The sequence below is a fragment of the Gorilla gorilla genome, chromosome 1 (assembly GCF_029281585.2).
Source record: "Gorilla gorilla gorilla isolate KB3781 chromosome 1, NHGRI_mGorGor1-v2.1_pri, whole genome shotgun sequence".
Classification (NCBI taxonomy): domain Eukaryota; kingdom Metazoa; phylum Chordata; class Mammalia; order Primates; family Hominidae; genus Gorilla; species Gorilla gorilla.
This window is the reverse complement of record NC_073224.2, coordinates 140450810-140456839: the sequence shown is the minus strand read 5'-3', so window position 1 is coordinate 140456839 and position 6030 is coordinate 140450810. Positions and strand designations below refer to the sequence as shown.

At 41.2% G+C, this 6030-nt stretch overlaps 1 pseudogene; it reads left to right on the top strand.

Annotated features, from left to right (window-relative positions):
- Positions 1–1507: 1507 nt before the first annotated feature.
- LOC109028543 (CXXC motif containing zinc binding protein-like) lies at positions 1508–1896 on the top strand (annotated as a pseudogene).
- Positions 1897–6030: the final 4134 nt, after the last annotated feature.

Sequence of the window (6030 nt, the reverse complement as noted above, 5' to 3'; positions counted from 1 at the left end):
TGTTCAGTTATAACAATTTTGTTCACCTGTATGTCCTGTATTTTTAATTTTTTTTTCAAATTTTAACCTCCTATTCAATCTGTTTTCTTGTTCTATTTTTGCCTTTCACTTCTGTATCATCTGTATTTCAAATGTTTTCTCAAGTTCTTTTAAATTATTGTGGACTGGGATGTACACAAATTAATAACAAATAAAATACTAAGAGAATATGAAATAATTCTTATTCAGTTTCTCACAGTTTGTACTTTGGAAGCTAAATGATTTAAATTTACCTCCCCAAAAGGTGTTTTTATTCTGTCCAAATGACATGGAAAAAAATGGTTCTAGTTATTTGTGTTTTTTTCTCCCTAAAATTTCCCCTGTTCCAGGGAGTGTATATCATAAAGTGGACCTAGTCCTGCTCCTGGAAGATAACAAGGCAGGATGAGTTAGAGGCTTCCATTTTGCTTTGATTTTTTTTTTTCCTTTGAACAGTTAAGAAAAAAACCTTCAGAACTAGAATGCATATAGTCTAGTGCTTGGCATATTCCAAACACTAAGAAAATATCTGTTTGGTGAATACACTAATTATCAAATTAACAGCTGAATGAATATTGTCTCCCTTGATAAATATAGCATGTTCTGGTAGGTACAAAGGGTATAAAGTTTTGGTTACACAGGATAAATAAGTCCTGGAAACCTATTGTACAACATGTTGACTACAGTTAATAATAACATATTGCACACGTGGAAGTTGCTAAGAGATTAGATCTCAAACGTTCTCACCACAGAAAAATGTTAAGTATGTGAAGTGATGGATATGTTAATTAGCTTCATTTAATCTTTTCACAATGTATACATTTATCAAAATATCATGTTGTACACCATAAATGTAAACAATCTTTGTCAAATATGCCTTAATAAAGCTGGGAGAAAACTCTAAGTGTATTCTGATTTGGGTGATATAAGAAGGTAAATGGATTGTAAACTACATCTTGAACGTAAGTGAAATTTTATTAGGAACCTATGGAGAAGCGGCATATAAAAGGCACAGCCTAAGCAAAGGTGCAGAGGTAGGAAAACTCAGGAATTGTTGAAGCCCCCAGAGCTGATTTTTGGCCAATTTACACCAGTACTTCTATGCCGGTTGATGAATAGATGATGCCCCAAACTTCTCAAGGGTCCCCACCATCCTGGCTGCTCATACCACTGCCCAACAAGTTTCCACCTCCCAGTCACGCTGACACCCAGCAACTATAGGGCTCACGTGTAGCAGACAGAAGCCTCCAAATCATGGCCAGTATTCACTTATAAAAATGTACTGAGCACCAAGCATGTGCCAGGTACTTTTCTAAGTGCTAGGGATATAGCAGTAAAGGGAACAGACAAAACAGAGGAGAAAAAACTGTTTTCCCTGTGGAGTTTAGAATATAGCAGATAATGAACAAGATAAAAATAAAATATGTAGTATATTAGTGTTACACGCAAAGGATAAAGCATAAATAAGTAACTGCAGTGGTACCTGAAAATGAAATGTGGCAATGGTAGCGAGATTTCAGAGAAGTGGCACTACATCCAACTGATGGACAGTGTGGCACTAAAGTGGGGCCATGGCAGCTCCTTCATGGTCCAGAAGTGCAAGCTGTGCACACAGGAAACTCCACTGTGATTTTGAGTGGCAGCATCAAATCTTACAATGCCAAAGACAGAGAGAAGTTCAAAACTATAATAGAGTTTGAGTGCCAGGGCTTCAAACCATTTGATTTCCAGCCCTAGGCTGGGTTTTCTGCTGAGGGCACGAAGTCAAAGACAGTCTTTGGTGACATTCTGCAGGAGAAAGACTGGACTGACTATGACAAAAAGTCCAGGGAGTCTGTGGGAATCTCTGAGGTCATGCAGCAGTTTTTGAAGTGCTGAGCCCTCTCCCTGTGCACTTGCCTCTAAGAACAAAGAAGGGACAAAATGCTCCAAGCAGCAGGGACAAAATGCCCCAAGCAGCAGAGCCCACTGAGGCTGGTACCCTCATCCCTGTCTCCTGGCAGCTGCACCAGGCCCTCACAATCTGCATGCTGGGCTCAGTCGCAGCCTCCCAAGCCCCATCAATAAAGCCCCTATTAATGCACCACCGGTTTATGAAGGTAGGTCAGGTGGCAGCCACTCCTCCCACAAATAAGAATTCACATTGAGATTTTTTGACTGCTTCCTGGCATCTTCCCACAGTTTAAAATCCTGTGCCTGATATTTGCAAAATATGCAGGAGCACACAGCTTCTTAGGGCTCTCCAGAGCCCTTTTTGGGGAATCCAGCAGGTCAGCCTGAAGGACCAAAGTTGTCAAGCCCAATGGCACAAGGACAACTGAGCCTCAAAATGAGGCCATGAGCCCAATAATCTTGAGCCAAGATACTTTGTAGACTAGCTTGGCTTGCAGGTAAACCCAGGCATTCCTGCTAGCTGGTGTCACTTCAGATTCCAGAGCTAAAAGGGATTTTACAGCTCTCCTCCTGATATGAATCTGCTCGACAAAATTCTTGCCAGATGGTCATCTGGTGTCTGCTCTTTTGCTGTAATGGGTGCTCCCCTCCCCTCAAAGGAGCCAATATGTAAATTCTTCCTAATGCTAAGTCAATCTCTATGCTCCATACAGCTCCTCCTGCTGTTCTTCGTTTGTTCCCCTGCAGGAACACTTGGACATCCCTGTGGAGATGTGAAGGCAGCAGCTGTCATGGGTTAAATTGTGTCCCTCCCAAAATTCATATGTTGCAGTCCTATCCCCCAGTACCTCAGAATGTGGCCTTATTTGAAAACTTGGTGGTTGCAGATGTAACTAGTTAAAATGAGGTCATACTACAGTGGAGTGAGTCCCTAATCCAATATGACTCATGGCCTTATGAAAAGGAGATATTTGGAAACACATACACAGGGAGAATGCCATGTGAAGATGAAGGCAGAGATGGGTGATGCTTCTACAAGCCGAAGAATGCCAAAGGTTACCAGCAAACCACCAGAAGCTAGATTCTTCCTCAGCCCTCAGAAGGAATCAACCTGCCAACACCCTGACCTTACATTTCTAGCCCCCTAAAGCATGAGACAATAAATTTCTGTTGTTTAAGCCACCCAGTTTGTGGTACATTTGTGCAGCAGCCTCAGCACACTACCACGACAGCCAAGCCCTCTACGTGCCATGGGCCAGGTTTCTCGGTCTAAAGACCCCTCCTCCCGCCCCCAGCAGATGGCGGACAGGGCTATTAGTACATGGCCAAGTCATCAGAAGGTGATCGTGCCTTTACACCAGCAAATCCACCAATTGGAATATCTATTACAAAGGACCTTATTCTCCAATATCCTGCTGGCGCCTAGAATTCTTTTGGAATTAAAAATTAGTTATCTTTAAGGAAAAAAAGTACCTGCATAAGAGAAAGAGGCTATGAAGGACTGTGTAAGGTAATGAAATTTTAGAGTGGCCAGGGAAGACCTCAATGGGGCCACTTTTAGTAAAAATCTGAGGTTGTTGAAGGATCTCCCCTGTGAATATCTGAGAAAAGAACATTCCAGGCAGCAGAAACAGAACATACAAAGGTCCCGAGGCAGAAATATGCCTGCCCTATCAGAGGAATAGTGAGGAGGCCAGTGCAGCTGGAGTAGGATGAACAACATGGCAACTAGAAAGGAGATGATTTTTGAGAGGTAACTGGGTCAGATCATGTAAAGTCAAGGACACCAGCTTCTACTCTGAGTTGGGAGCCATTGGTGAGTTTTGAGCCAAGAAGAGACAAGACCTGACTTACATCAGACCATTCTGGCTATGTGGTGTGGGTGTTAGGAAGGACAAAAGCAGGATCTCAATGGCAGCCAGAAAGCCATTTTAGTAATCCAAGGTGAGTGATGATGGTGGTTTGGGCTAGGATGGGAGCAATGAATGTCGTGACAAGTGGTCAAATTCTGGATACATTTCAAAGAATTGGTAGGATTGATTTAATTCAATACAGGAGAGAAAGGCAGGAGTCGATGACACCAACATTTTGGACTGAGCAGCTAAAAATTTAAGAGGACATTAACTAGCAAGAAATTTTCAGGAAGAACAGGCTTGCGGGAAAATATCAGGAGCTCAGCTTTGAACATGGTAAGCTTAAGGGGCCTATTAGACATCTTAGGGGAGATGTCAGGTAGGCAGCTAGAAACAAGGACCCCCAGTTTCAGGGGGAAATTCCACAAAGAGATATCAATTGGGGTGTCATTGGTATACAGACAGTATAGAAAGCCATTGATCTGAGCAGAATTGCCCTTGAGTAGACACATTAGATTAAAGAGAAAAGAGGACTCAGCCTTCAGGCATCTCTAGTTTTTAGGTTTTGAAAAGATGAGGAAGAACCAGCAAAGAGACTGAAAAGGAGTATCCAGTAAAGGAAAGCAAACATCTAGCAAGTGCAGCATCCGGGCCGTTAAGTGGAGTGTTTCAAAGAGAGCAATAACATGTCAAATAAAGACTGAGGAATGAGATGACCATGGGGGTTTATCCCAGGAAGATTCCTGGTGACCATGATAGGAGCAGACTTTTACGTATATTAGAACTTTACTTCCAACTTTGTTCATTGTCTTGTAAAGACAATAAAATAATGATCCATTCTGCATTTCCCACACTGATGTCAGGTAGCAGTGTCTTGACCCTACATTATCAGTGGGCTCAAGATCACACAAGTTTTGGAGAGGCTAAACCAGACTCAGGACTCTGTGAATCATGGCGGTCTTTTCTCTCCCCTCATGCACTCTGTGGACTTTTAAGATTACAGCATGTTTCTCCAGTTGTCTTCTATCCTTCAAGAGGTCACTATCTCACAAGAATAAATTTAAGTCTTTCCACATTATTAATTTGTATTATAGGACCCATAGGATAACACATTTTGTTAATTTGTTGTCCCCATTCTACTGTGATCTACCCTCATTACCTCTGTCTACCCCTTCCAGTCTGGGAGGGAAGCCTCCAATATGGACTGCCAGAATTGTTCAACAAGTTCATGATGGAATTACACAGTCGTCACATTCTAATTCATGCCACGCCCACACAGCTATGGTGCTTTCTTCTGGTGTAGATGCAGAATTATTTTGTACATGCTTCAAATAAAATTTTCTGTACTGTTTCTATCCTCATGATGCAAGACCCTATTGTGCTTCTTAGATTGTAACTCCAATACAAAAATAAGATAATAGCCTAGATTATTTTGCCCTAAATGCATTAAAGAAATAACACAATGCATGGAACATCTACATTAATAGGTTGCAAATAAAAAATGATCTTACCCCAAATTTAAATTTTACCCCAACCCCAAGTTGATCTGCATCTTTGGAAGTGTTAATCAAAAACCTTCCAGTTGGAAGTGTTAGGAACCAATTCAAACTAGCTAAAGCAAAAAAGGTAATTTCTTGGCTCATATAATGAAAAGTCTAGAACATACAATGAAAAGTCTGGAACTGATGGAAAAACAGTGAATGGAACTAGCATTGCTAAGTATCTTACTTAATTTTTACAACTTTGTGGTAGCTAATGCTGTTCTCGTTCTACAAATGAGAAAACTGAGGTTTGGAGATATTCAGTAACTTACCAACAATCTCCTAACTAATGAGAAACAAAGTCAGTTGTGGAACCCAGCACTTCCGGCTCTAAAGTCCAAGTTATTTTCCCTCACCATGAGGCTCAGCACTGCTGCCACTGAGAGATGGTAATTAAATGGGGTGATATTGAATATAGTAAACATTGATTGCAGGTGACACACGAAAGGTATTAAGCTGTTTGTGAGTTGAGGGCATTATACTTTCCTTGATATCCATCACATTCTAAACCATACCTGCAGCCACTAGCCTGGTCCAAAAAGAATTTTTTTTAACTCCTTTGAATTGAAAGAAACTCTTCTTATAATCCAGGGAGTTCACAGAAAATAGTATTACATTATATTTTTGCATCATATAATTTCCCTTTTTTTTTTGAGACGGAGTCTCACTCTGTCACCCAGGCTGGAGTGCAGTGGCGCGATCTCCGCTCACTGCAAGCTCCACCT